Source organism: Durio zibethinus, chromosome 23, assembly GCF_047325235.1.
Source record: "Durio zibethinus cultivar Kanyao isolate XHJ-2024 chromosome 23, ASM4732523v1, whole genome shotgun sequence".
Classification (NCBI taxonomy): Eukaryota; Viridiplantae; Streptophyta; class Magnoliopsida; order Malvales; family Malvaceae; genus Durio; species Durio zibethinus.
In genome coordinates, this window is record NC_143184.1 from 14760948 (window position 1) to 14777169 (window position 16222).

The 16222-nt window shown below is 50.7% G+C and overlaps 1 non-coding gene across 1 annotated transcript; it reads left to right on the forward strand.

Annotated features, from left to right (window-relative positions):
* Positions 1 to 6848: 6848 nt before the first annotated feature.
* On the forward strand, positions 6849 to 7004 carry LOC149512286 (5.8S ribosomal RNA). Its single transcript, XR_016333004.1, has one exon. It is a non-coding gene; the product is annotated as a 5.8S ribosomal RNA (ribosomal RNA).
* The last annotated feature ends 9218 nt before the right edge of the window (positions 7005 to 16222 follow it).

The window sequence follows — 16222 nt, forward strand, 5'->3', positions numbered from 1 at the left end:
GAATGCGCAAGTCGAGGATTGGCCCGACCCCCCTCTACGTGCTGTCAATCCCGCTGTGGGTCCCTCGATCCTATTGGGGCTGAGATCGGGACTGAACTTCGCATGCCTAAGTCAACCCATGAAATGAGCATGCAGGCGCTCAGCTGGTCGGAGAGGTAGGATGCGCAAGTCGAGGATCAGCCCGATCCCCCTCTGTGAGCTACTACCGATCCCATTGCCGGTCCGATCTTAGACTGGGAATGAACTCCGTATGCTTAGATTGGGAATGAACTCCATATGCCTATTTGAACCCATGAAATGAACGTGTGGGCGCTGAGCCGGTCAGAGAGGCATAATACGTAAGTCGGGGATCGACCCGGTCCCCCTCTGTGTGCTGTCGATCCCACTGCCACAACCCTCGATTCAGCTGGGGCTTAGACATGGAATGAACTCCGTATGCCTAAGCCAACCCATGAAATGAGCGTACGGGCGATTAACCGATCAGAGAGGCAGAATGTGCAAGTTTGGGATCGGTCGGGTCCCTTCCTGCGTCCTGCCAATCCTACTGCTGGTCCTGCTGTCGCAACCCTTGGTCCAGTCTGATCTTAGACTGGGAATGAACGAGACTTGCTTAGACTAGGGATGAACTCCGTATGCCTAAGTCAACCCACAAAATGAGCCTACGGGCACTCAGTCGGCCAGAGAGGCAGAATGTGCAAGCTGGGGATCGGCCCGATCCCCCTCTACGTGCTACTGATCCCGCTGCGGGTCTTACTATCGCAACCCTCGATCCGATCTCATCTTAGACTGAGAATGAACTCCTAATGCCTAAGTCAACCAACGAAACGAACGGACGGGCACTACACCGGCCAAAGAGATAGGATGCGCAAGCCGTGGATCGATCAGGTGATAAGTGGGTTCAGGCACATCTTCATATTTTTGCCGTGCCAATGGCATTTTTATGGCTTGTAAATTCATACAATGGTCCCCTAAGCCTTCATGTGAAGTTTCGTGGCAAGGCGACCCATTTTCTATTTTTCATGATTTTCAAAACTTTTTGCGGTTCAAGATTTTTTAAAATTGTTTTAGAAGGAGTTTTGGCCCCAATTTTGGTAGACATGATCCTTGTATTTTTCTTGGTAGGCACAAAATAATTCAGCCAAAAAATCGAAGTGGAGAAGATTTTGTGACCATTTGAAAAAAGTGTCCCCATTTCACACACTTTAATGGCTACTGGCAGCAAATCTGTAAAATCTCAAATGCTCTTTAAGGGGGTGTGAGTTCTCAAGGTTTGATGAAGGATAGGGGGCCAATATAAGGGATAGGTTCTCGATAGCCTCTGGCCCTTGGTTGGTCAAGACCGAGAATGCACTACGTAAGCCTAAGTCAACCCATGAAATGAGCGTGCGGGCACTCAGTCGATCGGAGAGCCAGAATGCGTAAGCCGAGGAACAGCCCGACCCCCCTCTGTGTGCTACCGATCCAACTGTGGGTCCCTCGGTCCGGTTGGGGCTTAGATCAGGAATGAACTCCGCATGCGTAAGTCAACCCACGAAACGAGCGTGCGGGCGCTCAACCAATCGGAAAGGCAGGATTCGCAAGCCGAAGATCGACCCAGTCCCCCTCTACGTGCTGCGGCTGATCCCGTTGTCGGTCTGATCTTAGATTGGGAATGAACTCCATATGCCTAGACTGGGAATGAACTCCATATGCCTAAGTCAACCCAAAAAACGAGTGTACGGGTACTGAGCCAATCGGAGATGCATAATGCGCAAGTCGGGGATCGGCCCGGTCCCCTTCTACGTGCTGTCGATCCCGCTACCGGTCCCGCTACCACAACCCTCGGTCTGGCTGGGGCATAGACATGGAATGAACTCTGTATGCCTAAGCCAACCCATGAAACGAGCGTGCGGGCGCTCAGCCAGTCGGAGAGGCAGGATGCGCAAGTCAAGGATCGGCCCGGTCCCCCTTTACATGTTGCTACCAATCCCACTGTCGGTCTGATCTTAGACTGGGAATGAACTCCGTATGCTTAGACTGGGAATGAACTCCGTATGCCTAAGTCAACCCATGAAACGAGCATGCGGGCACTGAGCCGATCGGAGAGGCATAGTGCGTAAGTCGAGGATCGACCCGATCCCCCGTTGCCGGTCCCGCTACCACAACCCTCGGTCCGGCTGGGGCTTAGACATGGAATGAACTCCGTATGCCTAAGCCAACCCACGAAACGAGCGTGCGGGTGCTTAACCGATCGGACAGGCAGAATGTGCAAGTCAGGGATCGGCCCGATCTTAGACTGGGAATGAACGAGACTTGCTTAGACTGGGGATGAACTCCGTATGCCTAAGTTAACCCACAAAATGAGCGTTCGAGCGCTCAGCCGACCAGAGAGGCAACATGTGGAAGCCCGAGATCGGCCCGATCCCCCTCTGTGTGCTACCGATCTCGCTACGGGTCCTGTTATCGCAACCCTCGATCCGGTCTAATCTTAGACTGGGAATGAACTTCATATGCCTAAGTCAACCCACGAAATGAGCGGACGGGCATTACGTCAGCCAGAGAGGCGGGATGAGCAAGCCGTGGATCGATCGGGTGATAGGTGGGTTCAGGCACATCTTCATATTTTTGCCGTGCCAATGCCATTTTTATGGCTTGTAAATTCATACAAGGGTCCCCTAAGCCTTCATGTGAAGTTTCATGGCAAGACGACCCGTTTTCTATTTTTCACGATCTTTGAAACTTTTTGGGGTTCGAGATTTTTTTAAATTTTTTTAGGAGTTTTGGCCCCAAATTTGGTAGAGATGATCCTTGTATTTTTGTTGGAATGCCCAAAAAATTCAGCTAAAAACTCGAAGTGGAGAAGATTTTGTGATCATTTGAAAAAAGTATCCATGTTTCAGACACTTTAATGGCTACTGGCAGCAAACCTATAAAATCTCAAATGCTCTTTAAAGGGGTGTGAGTTCTCGAGGTTTGATGAGGGATAGAGGGCCAATATAAGGGATAGGTTCTCAATAGCCTCTGGCCCTTGGTTGGTCGAGACTGGAAATGCACTACGTATGCTTAAGTCAAACCATAAAACGAGCATGCGGGCACTTAGCCGATCGAAGAGACAGAATACGCAAGTCGAAGGTCGGCCCGGCCCCCCTGTGTGTTGTCGATCTCGCTGCGGGTCCCTCGGTTTAGTTGGGGCTTAGATCAGGAATAAACTCTGCATGCCTAAGTCAACCCACGAAACGAGAATGCTGGTGCTCAGCAGGTCAGAGAGGCAAGATGCACAAGTCGAGGATCGGCCCGGTCCTCTTCTGCGTGCTGCTGGCAATTATGCTGTCGGTCCGATCTTAGACTGGGAATGAACTCCATATGCTTAGACTGGGAATGAACTCTGTATGGCGAAGTCAACCCACAAAATGAGCGTGCGAGCGTTGAGCCAGTCGGAGAGGCGTAATGCGTAAGTCGGGGATCGGTCCGGTCTCTCTCTACATGTTGTCGATTTCGCTGCCGGTCTCGTAGCCACAACCCTCGGTCCGATCCGATCTTAGACTGGGAATGAATGAGACTTGCTTAGACTAGGGATGAACTCTGTATGCCTAAGTCAACCCACGAAAGGAGCGTGCGGGTGCTCAGTCGGCCAGAGAGGCAGAATGTGCAAGCTGGGGATCAACCTGGTCCCCCTTTACGTGCTGCCAATCCTGTTACAGGCCCTGTTGCTGCAACCCTCGATCCGATCCGATCTTAGACTGGGAATGAACTCCGTATGCCTATGTCAACCTACAAAACGAGCAGACAGGCACTACGCTGGCCAGAGAGGCGGGATGCGCAAGCCGTGGATTGATTGGGTGATAGGTGGGTTCAGGCACATCTTCATATTTCTGCCATGCCAAAGCCATTTTTATGGCTTGTAAATTCATACAACAGTCCCCTAAGCCTTCATGTGAAGTTTCGTGGCAAGACGACCCGTTTTACATTTTTCACGATTTTGGAAACTTTTTACGGTTCGAGATTTTTTAAATTTTTTTAGAAGGAGTTTTGGCCCCAAATTTGGTAGACATGATCCTTGTATTTTTATTGGCATGCACAAAAAAATTCAGCTAAAAACTCGAAGTGGAGAAGATTTTGTGATTGTTTGAAAAAAGTGTCCCCATTTCAAACACTTTAATGGCTACTGGCAGCAAACCTATAAAATCTTAAATGCTCTTTAAGGGGGTGTGAGTTCTCGAGGTTTGATAAGGGATAGGGGGCTAATATAAGGGATAGGTTCTCGATAGCCTCTGGCCCTTGGTTGGTCGAGACCAAGAATGCACTACGTATGCCTAAGTCAACCCATGAAAGAAGCGTGCGGGCACTCAGCCGACCAAAGAGCCAAAATGCGCAAGCCGAGGATCGACCTGACCCCCCTCTGCATGCTACTGATCTAGCTACGGGTCCCTCGATCCGGTTGGGCCTTAGACCAGGAATGAACTCCGCATGCCTAAGTCAACCCACGAAACGATCGTGCGGGTGCTCAACCGACCGGAGAGGCAAGATGCGCAGTCGAAGATTGGCCCGGTCCCCTTCTGCGTGCTACTGCCGATCCCACTGTCGGTCTGATCTTAGACTGGGAATGAACTCCGTATGCTTAGACTGGGAATGAACTCCGTATGCCTAAGTCAACCCATGAAACGAGCGTGCGGATGCTGAGCCGGTTGGAGAGGCATAATGCGTAAGTCGAGGATAGGCCTGGTCCCCCTCTACGTGCTACCAATTCTGCTGTCGGTTCTACTGCCACAACCCTCGATCTAACTGGGGCTTACACATGGAATGAACTCTGTATGCCTAAGCCAACCCAGGAAATGAGCATACGAGTGCTCAACCGATCGGAGAGGCAGAATGCGCAAGTCGGTGATCAACCTGATCCCCCCTGCGTGCTACCGATCCTGCTGCCGCAACCCTCAGTCCGGTTCGATCTTAGACTGGGAATGAACGAGACTTGCTTAGACTGGGGATGAACTCTGTATGCCTAAGTTAACCCATGAAACGAGCGTGCGGGAGCTCAACCGGCCAGAGAGGCAGAATGTGCAAGCCGAGGATCGGCCCGATCCCCCTTTATGTGCTGCCAATCCCACTTAGGTCCTACTACTGCAACCCTTGATCCAGTCCGACCTTAGATTGGGAAAGAACTCTGTATGCCTAAGTCAACCCACGAAACGAACGGACGGGCGCTAAGCCGGCCAGAGAGACGGGATGCGCAAGCCATGGATCGATCGGGTGATAGGTGGGTTCAGGCACATCTTCATATTTCTGCCATGCCAATGCCATTTTTATGGCTTATAAATTCATATAATGGTCCCCTAAGCCTTCATGTGAAGTTTTGTGGCAAGATGACCCATTTTCTATTTTTCACGATTTTTGAAACTTTTTGCGGTTCGAGATTTTTTAAAAATTTTTTTACATGTTTTGTCCCCAAATTTGGTAGACATGATCCTTGTATTTTTGTTGGCATGCATAAAAAAATTCAGCTAAAAACTCGAAGTGGAGAAGATTTTACGATCGTTTGAAAAAAGTGTCCCCGTTTCAGACACTTTAATGGCTACTGGCAGCAAACCTATAAAATCTCAAATGCTCTTTAAGGGGGTGTGAGTTCTCGAGGTTTGATGAGGGATAGGGGGCCAATATGAGGGATAGGTTCTCGATAGCCTCTGGCCCTTGGTTGGTCTAGATCGGGAATACTACGTATGCTTAAGTCAACCCATGAAACGAGCGTACGGGTGCCTAGCCGACTGGAGAGCTAGAATGCGTAAGCCGAGGATCAGCTCGGCCCCTCTCTACGTGCTGTCAATCCCGCTGTCGGTCCCTCGGTTCGATTGGGGCTTAGATCGGGAATGAACTCCACATGCCTAAGTCAACCCACGAAACGAGCGTGCGGGCGCTCAGCCGATCGGAAAGGTAGGATGCGCAAGCTAAGGATCGGCTCGGTCCCCCTCTGTGTCCTGCTGTCGATCCCGCTATCGGTACGATCTTAGACTGGGAATGAACTCCATATTCTTAGACTGGGAATGAACTCCGTATGCCTAAGTCAACGCACGAAACGAGCGTACGGGCGCTGAGCAGATCGGAGTGGCATAATACGCAAGGCGGGGATCAGCCCGATCCCCCTCTGCGTGCTGCCGATCCTGCTACCGGTCCTGCTACCATAACCCTCAGTCCGGTTGGGGCTTAGGCATGGAATGAACTCCGTATGCCTAAGCCAACCCACAAAAGGAGCGTGCGGGCGCTCAACCGGCCGAAGATGCAGAATGCGCAAGTCGGGGATCAGCCCGATCCCCCCAACGTGCTACCGATCCTACTGCTGGTCCTACTGTCACAACCCTCAGTTCGGTCTGATCTTAGATTAGGAATGAATGAGACTTGCTTAGACTGGGGATAAACTCCGTATGCCTAAGTCAACCCACAAAACGAGCGTGCGGGCACTCAGCCGCGACGACCTGGATTGTCCGCCACCCGTGACGTCACGAGAATTCCACTGAACCTTAACATTTAGAGGAAGGAAAAGTCGTAACAAGGTTTCCATAGGTGAACCTGCAGAAGGATCATTGTCGAAACCCCGCTCGACGGATGACCCGCGGATGCGTTAATGAAACACCAAGGGGGTGAGGGTGCCCCCGCGCCCCGAGCCCCCTCCGGCCCCAAAGGGTGCGACGGTCGCTTCGCCCCCCCTACGGGGTGGGCGAAACGATCGGCGTCATCTTGCTCACTGCCAAACAATGAACCACCGACACGAATCGTGCCAAGGAACCTAAACAAAAATGGAGCGCGTGCGCCATCGCCATCCCGTCCGTGGTGCGTGCGCGGGCGACGTTGCGACTCCTTTTGTCGTAAAAAAATGAAATGACTCTCGACAACGGATATCTCGGCTCTTGCATCAATGAAGAACGTAGCGAAATGTGATACTTGGTGTGAATTACAGAATCCTGTGAACCATCGAGTCTTTGAACGCAAGTTACACCCCAAGCCATTAGGCCGAGGGCACACTTGCCTAGGTGTCATGCACCGTCGCCCCCCCTCCGACCCCTCGCCCTTCGGGCTCCAGGGGAAGGTGGCAGGCGGAAGATGGCCTCTCACGATCCTGTGGGTCACGGTTGGCCCAAAAGTGAGTCCCCGACAATGATAGCATTGCGACCGTTTGTGGTAGAGCTCCCGGCATGCCTAAGTTAACCCACGAAATGAGCGGACAGGCATTATGTCGGCCAGAGAGACGGGATGCGCAAGCCGTGGATCGATCGGGTGATAGGTGGGTTCAGGCACATCTTCATATTTTTGCCATGCCAATGCCATTTTTATGGCTTGTAAATTCATACAAGGGTCCCCTAAGCGTTCATGTGAAGTTTCATGGCAAGACGACCCGTTTTCTATTTTTCACTATTTTTGAAACTTTCTGGGGTTTGAGATTTTTCTAAATTTTTTTAGAAGGAGTTTTGGCCCCAAATTTGGTAGACATGATCCTTGTATTTTTTTTGGCATGCACAAAAACTTTCAGCTAAAAACTTGAAGCGGAGAAGATTTTGTGACCGTTTGAAAAAGGTGTCCCCATTTCAGACACTTTAATAGCTACTGGCAGCAAACCTATAAAATCTCAAATGCTCTTTAAGGGGGTGTGAGTTCTCGAGGTTTGATGAGGGATAGGGGGCTAATATAAGGGATAGGTTCTCGATAGCCTCTAGCCCTTGGTTGTTGAGACCGAGAATGCACTATGTATGCCTAAGTCAACCCATGAAACGAGCGTGCGGGCGTTCAGCCAGTCAGAGAGCCAGAATGCGCAAGCCGAGGATCGGCCTGGCCCTCCTCTGCATGCTATTGATCCCGTTGTGGGTCCCTCGATCTGGTTGGGGCTTAGACTGGGAATGAACTCCACATGCCTAAGTCAACCCATGAAATGAGCATGCAGGTGCTCAGCCGATTGGAGAGACAGGATGCGCAAACAGAGGATCAGCCCGATCCCCCTCTACGTGCTGCTACCGATCCCGCTGTTGGTCCAATCTTAGACTGGGAATGAACTTTGTATGCCTAAGTCAACACACGAAATGAGAGTGCGGGCACTGAGCCGATCGGAGAGGCATAACACATAAGTCGAGGATCGACTCGATCCCTTTCTGCATGCTACCGATCCAGCTACCGATCCTGCTACCACAACCCTCGGTTCGATTGGGGCTTAGACATGGAATGAACTCCGTATGCCTAAGCCAAACCATGAAATGAGCGTGTGGGCGCTCAACCGACAGGAGAGGCAGAGTGCGCAAGTCAGGGATCGACCCGATCCCCCCTGCGTACTGTGAATCCTGCTGCTGGTCATGCTGCGACTCCTGCTGCTGGTCCTGCTATCGCAACCCTTGGTCCGGTCCGATCTTAGACTGGGAATGAACGAGACTTTCTTAGACTGGGGATGAACTCCGTATGCCTAAGTCAACCCATGAAACGAGCGTGCAGGTGGTCAACCGATCAGAGAGGCAAAATGTACAAGTCGGGGATCGACCCGATCCCCCTCTGCATGCTGTCGATCTCGCTACGGGTACTACTACTGCAACCCTCGATCTGGTCTGATCTTAGACTAGGAATGAACTCCGTATGCCTAAGTCAACCCACGAAACGAGTGGACGGGCACCACGCCGGCCAGAAAGGCGAGTGCTCAGTCGGTCGAAGATGCAGGATGCGTAAGCCGAGGATCAGCTCGATCCCCCTCGATGTGCTGTTGTCGATCCCGCTATCGATCCGATCTTAGACTGGGAATGAACTCCGTATGCTTAGACTGGGAATGAACTCTGTATGCCTAAGTCAACCCACGAAACGAGCGTACGGACGCTGAGCCGGTTGGAGAGGCATAATGCGTAAGTCGAGGATCGGTCCGGTCCCCCTCTACGTCCTATCGATCCTGTTGCCGGTCCCACTACCACAACCCTCGGTCTGACTGGGGCTTAGACATGGAATGAACTCTGCATGCCTAAGCCAACCCACGAAATGATTATGTGGGTGCTCAATCGGCCAGAGAGGCAGAATGCGCAAGTCAGGGATCGACCCGATCTCCCCCTGCGTGCTGTCGATCCTGCTCTTGGTCCTACTATCACAACCTTCAGTCCGATCTGATCTTAGACTGGGAATGAACAAGACTTGCTTAGACTAGGGATGAACTCTGTATGCCTAAGTCAACCCACGAAACGAGCGTGCGAGCGCTCAATCGACCAGAGAGGCAGAATGTGCAAGCCAGGGATCGGTCGAAACCCTTAATCCGGTCTAATCTTAGACTAGGAATGAACTCTGTATGCCTAAGTCAACCCACGAAATGAGCGGACGGCCGCTACGCCGACCAGAGAGGTGGAATGCGCAAGTCGTGGATCGATCTGGTAATAGGTGGGTTCAGGCACATCTTCATATTTCTGCCATGCCAATGCCATTTTTAAGGCTTGTAAATTCATACAATGGTCCCCTAAGCCTTCATGTGAAGTTTCGTGGCAAGATGACTCATTTTTTATTTTTCACGATTTTTGAAACTTTTTGTGGTTCGGGATTTTTAAAAAAATTTTTAGAAGGCGTTTTGGCCCCAAATTTGGTAGACGTGATCCTTGTATTTTTTTTGGCATGCACAAAAAAATTCAGCTAAAAACTTGAAGTGGAGAAGATGTTGTGACCGTTTGAGAAAATTGTCCCCATTTCAGACACTTTAATGGCTACTGGCAGCAAACCTATAAAATCTCAAATGCTCTTTAAGGGGGTGTGAGTTCTCAAAGTTTAATGAGGGATAGGGGCCCAATATAGGGGATAGGTTCTCGATAGCCTCTGGCCCTTGGTTGGTCAAGATCGAGAATGCACTACATATGCCTAAGTCAATCCATGAAACGAGCGTGCGGGCGCTCAGCCGGCAGGAGAGGTAAAATGCGCAAGTCGAGGATCGGCTCGCCCCCCCTATGCATGTTGCTGATCCTGCTATGGGTCTCCCAGTCCGGTTGGGGCTTAGATCGAGAATGAACTCCGTATGCCTAAGTCAACCCATGGAACGAGCATGCGGGCGCTCAGTCGATCGGAGAGGCAGGATGTGCAAGTCGAGGATCGACCCAATCCCCCTCTGCGTGTTGCTACTGATCTTGTTGCCTATCTAATCTTAGACTGGGAATGAAATCCGTATACCTAAGTCAACCCATGAAACGAGCATGCGGGCACTGAGCCAGTCGAAAAGGCATAATGCACAAGCCGAAGATCGACTCGGTCCCTCTCTGCATGCTGTCGATCCCGCTACCGGTCCCGTTACCCCAACCCTCTGTCTGGCTAGAGCTTAGACATGGAATGAACTCCGTATGCCTAAGCCAACCCATGAAATGAGCGTGCGGGCACTCAACTGGTCGGAGAGGCAGAATACACAACTCGAGTATCGACCCGGTCCCCTCTTGCGTGCTGTCGATCCTACTGTTGGTCCTGCTGTTGCAACCTTCGGTCAGATTCGATCTTAGACTGGGAATGAACGAGACTTGCTTAGATTGGGGATGAACTCCGTATGCCTAAGCCAACCCATGAAACGAGCGTGCGGGCGCTCAGTCGGCCAGAGAGGCAGAATGTGCAAGCTGTGGATCGGCCCGATCCCCCTCTGCGTGTTGCCGATCCCTCTGCGGGTCCTGCAGCTGCAATGCTTGATCCGGTCCAATCTTAGACTGAGAATGAACTTCGTATGCCTAAGTCAACCCACGAAATGAGCGGACGGGCACTACGCTGACCAGAGAGGCGGGTTGCGTAAGTCGTGGATCGATCGGGTGATAGGTGGGTTCAGGCACATCTTCATATTTCTGCCATGCCAATGCCATTTTTATGGCCTATAAATTCATACAATGGTCCCCTAAGCCTTCATGTGAAGTTTCGTGGCAAGACGACTCGTTTTCTATTTTTCACGATTTTTGAAACTTTTTACGGTTTGGGATTTTTGAAAATTTTTTTAGAAAGAGTTTTGGCCCAAAATTTGGTAGACAGGTTCTCAATAGCCTCTGGCCCTTGGTTGGTCGAGACCAAGAATGCACTACGTATGCCTAAGTTAACCCATGAAACGAGTGTGCAGGTGCTCAGCCGATCGGAGAGCCAGAATACGCAAGCCAAGGATAGGCCTGACCCCCCTCTGCATGCTGCCGATCCTGCTGTGGGTCCCTCAGTCCGATTGGGGCTTAGACCGGAAATGAACTCCGCATACCTAAGTCAACCAACGAAACGAGCGTACGGGCGCTCAGCCGACCGGAGAGGCAGGATGCGCAAGCTGAGGATCGGCTCGATCCCCCTTTGTGTGCTACTACCGATCCCGCTGTCGGTCCGATCTTAGATTGGGAATGAACTCCGTATGCCTAAGTCAACCCACAAAACAAGCGTGCGGGCACTGAGCCGGTTAGAGAGTTATAATGCGCAAGTCAGGAATCGGCCTGGTCCCCCTCTGCGTGCTGTCGATCCTACGGCCAGTGTGATCTTAGACTGGGAATGAACTCCGATGCTTAGACTAAGAATGAACTCCGTATGCATAAGTCAACCCATGAAACGAGCGTGCGGGTCATGAGCGGGTCGAAGTGGAGAAGATTTTGTGACCGTTTGAGAAAAGTGTCCCCATTTCAGACACTTTAATGGCTACTGGAAGCAAACTTATAAAATCTCAAATGCTCTTTAAGGGGGTGTGAGTTCTCGAGGTTTGATGAGGGATAGAGGGACAATATAAGGGATAGGTTCTCGATAGCCTCTAGCCCTTGGTTGGTCAAGATCGGGAATGCACTACGTATGCCTAAGTCAACCCATGAAACGAGCGTGTTGGTGCTCAGCCGGTCGAAGAGCCAAAATGCGCAAGCCGAGGATCGATTTGACCCCCCTATGCGTGCTGTCGATCTCACTGCGAGTCCCTCGATCCGATTGGGCCTTAGACCGGGAAGGAACTCCGCATGCCTAAGTAAACCCACGAAATGAGCATACAGGCGCTCAGCCAACCGGAGAGGCAGGATGCACAAGCTGAGGATCGACCCGATCCCTCTCTGCGTGCTGCTGCCGATCCCACTGGTGGTCTGATCTTAGACTGGGAATGAACTCCGTATGCTTAGACTGGGAATGAACTCCGTATACCTAAGTCAACCCACGAAACGAGCGTATAGGCGCTAAGCCGGTCGAAGAGGCGTAATGCGTAAGCCGAGGATCGTCCTGATCCCCCTCTGTGTGCTGTCGATCTCGCTGTCGGTCTCGCTACCGCAACCCTCGATCCAGCTGGGGCTTAGACATGGAATGAGCTTCATATGCCTAAGCCAACCCATGAAATGAGCATACGGGCGCTCAATCGGTCGGAGAGGCAGAATGTGCAAGTCGGGGATCGGTCCGGTCCCCCCTGCGTGCTATCGATCTTGCTACCACAACCCTCAGTCCAGTTCGATTTAGACTGGAAATGAATGAGACTTGCTTAGACTGGGGATGAACTCCGTATGCCTAAGTCAACCCACGAAACTAGCATGTGGGCGCTCAGTCGGCCAGAGAGGCAGAATGTGTAAGCTGAAGATTAACCCGATCCTCCTCTACATGCTATCGATCCTGCTATGGGTCTTGCTACCGCATCCCTCAATCCGGTCTGATCTTAGACTGAGAATGAACTCCGTATGCCTAAGTCAACCCACGAAATGAGCGGACGGGCACTACGCTGGTCAGAGAGGCAGGATGCGTAAGCCGTGGATTGATCGGATGATAGGTGGGTTTAGGCACATCTTTATATTTATGCCATGCCAATGCCATTTTTATGGCTTGTAAATTCATACAACGATCCCCTAAGCCTTCATGTGAAGTTTCGTGGCAAGACGACCCGTTTTCTATTTTTCATGATTTTTAAAATTTTTTCAGTTTAGGATTTTTTACAATTTTTTTAGAAGGAGTTTTGGCCCCAAATTTGGTAGACATGATCCTTGTATTTTTTTTGGCATGCATAAAAAAATTCAGCTAAAAACTCGAAGTAGAGAAGATTTTGCAACCGTTTGAAAAAAGTGTCCCCATTTCAGACACTTTAATGGCTAGTGGCAGCAAACCTATAAAATCTCAAATGCTCTTTAAGGGGGTGTGAGTTCTCGAGGTTTGATTGGGGATAGGTGGCCAATATAAGGGATAGGTTCTCGATAGCCTCTGGCCCTTGGTTGGTCGAGATCGAAAATGCACTACGTATGCCTAAGTCAACCCATAAAACGAGCGTGTGGGCGCTCAACCGACCGGAGAGCCAGAATGCGCAAGCCAAGGATCGGCTCGACCCCCCTCTGCGTGTTGCCGATGCCGCTGCGGGTCCTTCAGTTCGATTGGGGCTTAGACTAGGAATGAACTCTGCATGCCTAAGTCAACCCATGAAACGAGCGTACGGACGCTCAGCCGACGAAAGATTCAAGATGCGTAAGCCGAGGTTCAGCCCGATCCCCTTCTGCATGCTGCTGCCGAGCCTGCTGTCAGTCCAATCTTATACTGGGAATGAAATCTGTATGCTTAGACTGGGAATGAACTCCGCATGCCTAAGTCAACCCACGAAACGAGTTTGCCGATGCTGAGCCAGTCGGAAAGGCATAATGCGCAAGCCAAGGATCGAACCAGTCCTCCTCTTCATGCTATCGATCCCGCTACCGGTCCCACTACCATAACCCTCGGTTCGGCTGGGGCTTAGACATGGAATGAACTCCGTATGCCTAAGCCAACCCATGAAACAAGCATTCGGGCGCTCAACCAACCGAAAAGGCAGAATGCACAAGTTGGGGATCGGCTTGGTCCCCTCCTGCGTGCTGTCGATCCTGCTGCTGGTCCTGCTGTCGTAACCCTCGGTCTGGTCAATCTTAGATTGGGAATGAACAAGACTTGCTTAGACTGGGGATGAACTCCGTATGCCTAAGTCAACCCACGAAACAAGCGTGCGGGCACTCAGTCGGCCAGAGAGGTAGAATGTGCAAGCCGGGGATAAACTCGATCCCCCTCTACGTGCTGTCGATCCTGCTACGGGTCCTACTATCGCAACCCTCGATCTGGTCCGATCTTAGACTGGGAATAAACTTCGTATGCCTAAGTCAACCCATAAAACGAGCAGATGGGCACTACATCGGCCAGAGAGGCGGGATGCGCATGCCGTGGATCGATCGGGTGATAGGTAGGTTCAGGCACATCTTCATATTTCTGTCGTGCCAATGCCATTTTTATGTCATGTAAATTCATACAATGGTACCCTAAGCCTTCATGTGAAGTTTTGCGGCAAGACAACCCGTTTTCTATTTTTCATGATTTTTGAAACTTTTTGCGGTTCGGGATTTTTTAAAATTTTTTTAGAAGGATTTTTGGCCCCAAATTTGGTAGACATGATCCTTGTATTTTTTTTGGCGTGCACAAAAAAATTTAGCTAAAAACTCGAAGTGGAGAAGATTTTGTGACCATTTCAAAAAAGCATCCCTATTTTAGACACTTTAATGGCTACTGGCAGCAAACCTATAAAATCTCAAATGCTCTTTAACAGGGTGCAAGTTCTCGAGGTTTGATGCGGGATAGGGGGCCAGTATAAGAGATAGGTCCCCGATAGCCTCTGGCCCTTGGTTGGTCGAGACCGAGAATGCACTACGTATGCCTAAGTCAACCCATAAAATGAACGTACGGGCGCTCAGTCGGTCGAAGAGGCAGAATGCACAAGTCAAGGATCGGCCCAATCCCCCCCTGTGCGCTACCAATCCTACTGCTGGTCTTGCTGTCGCAACCCTCAATCCAGTACGATCTTAGACTGGGAATGAACGAGACTTGCTTAGACTGGGGATGAACTCCGTATGCCTAAGTCAACCCATGAAACGAGCGTACGATCGGTCAACCTACCAGAGAGATAGAATGTGCAAGTCAAGGATCGACCCGATCCCCCTCTACGTGCTACCAATCCCACTGTGAGTCCTGCTACCGCAACCCTCGATCCGATCCAATCTTAGATTAGGAATGAACTCCGTATGCCTAAGTCAACCCACGAAACGAGCGAACGGGCACTACGATGACCACAGAGGCGGGATGCGCAAGCCGTGGATCGATCGTGTGATAGGTGGGATCAAATACAGCTTCATATTTCTATGATGCCAATGTCATTTTTATGGCTTGTAAATTCATACAGTGGTCCCCTAAGCCTTCATGTGAAGTTTCATGGCAAGATGATCCGTTTTCTATTTTTCATGATTTTTTAAACTTTTTGCTGTTCAAGATTTTTTTAAATTTTTTTAGAAGGAATTTTGCCCTAAATTTGGTAGACATGATCCTTGTATTTTTGTTGGCATGAACAAAAAAATTCAGCTAAAAACTCAAAGTGGAGAAGATTTTATGACCGTTTGAAGAAAGTATCCCTATTTAGACACTTTAATGGCTACTGGCAGCAAACCTATAAAATCTCAAATACTCTTTAAGGGAGTGTGAGTTCTCGAGGTTTGATGAGGGATAGGGGCCAATATAAGGGATAGGTTCTCGATGGCCTCTGGCCCTTAGTTGGTCGAGATCGGGAATGCACTACGTATGCCTAAGTCAACCCATGAAACGAGTGTGTGGGTGCTCAGCCGATCGAAGAGCCAGAATGCGCAAGTCGAGGATCAGTTCGACCCCCCTCTACGTGCTACTGATCCCGCTGTAGGTCCCTCGGTTCGATTGGGGCTTAGACTGAGAATGAACTCCGCATGCCTAAGTCAACCCATGAAACGAGCGTGCGGGCACTCAGCCAGTCGGAGAGGGAGGATGTGCAAGTCGAGGATCGGCTCGATCCCCTTCTACGTGCCATTGTTGATCTCGCTACCGGTCTGATCTTAGACTGGGAATGAACTCCGTATGCCTAAGTCAACCCACAAAATGAGCGTGTGGGCTCAGAGTTGGTCGGAGAGGCATAATGCGTAACTCGAGGATCGGCTCGGTCCTCTTTTGCGTGCTATCGATCCCGCTGCCACAACCTTCGGTCCGGCTGGGGCTTAGACATAGAATGAACTCTGTATGCCTAAGCCAACCCATGAAATGAGCGTGCGGGCGCTCAACCGATCGAAGAGGCAAAATACGTAAGTCGAGGATCGACCCGGTCCCCCCTACGTGTTGTCGATCCAGCTGCTGGTCATGCTGCTGCAACCCTTAGTCTGGTCCGATCTTAGACTGGGAATGAACGAGACTTGCTTAGACTGGGGATGAACTTCGTACGCCTAAGTCACCACACGAAACGAGCGTCCGAGCGCTCAGTCGGTATGAGAGGCAGAATGTG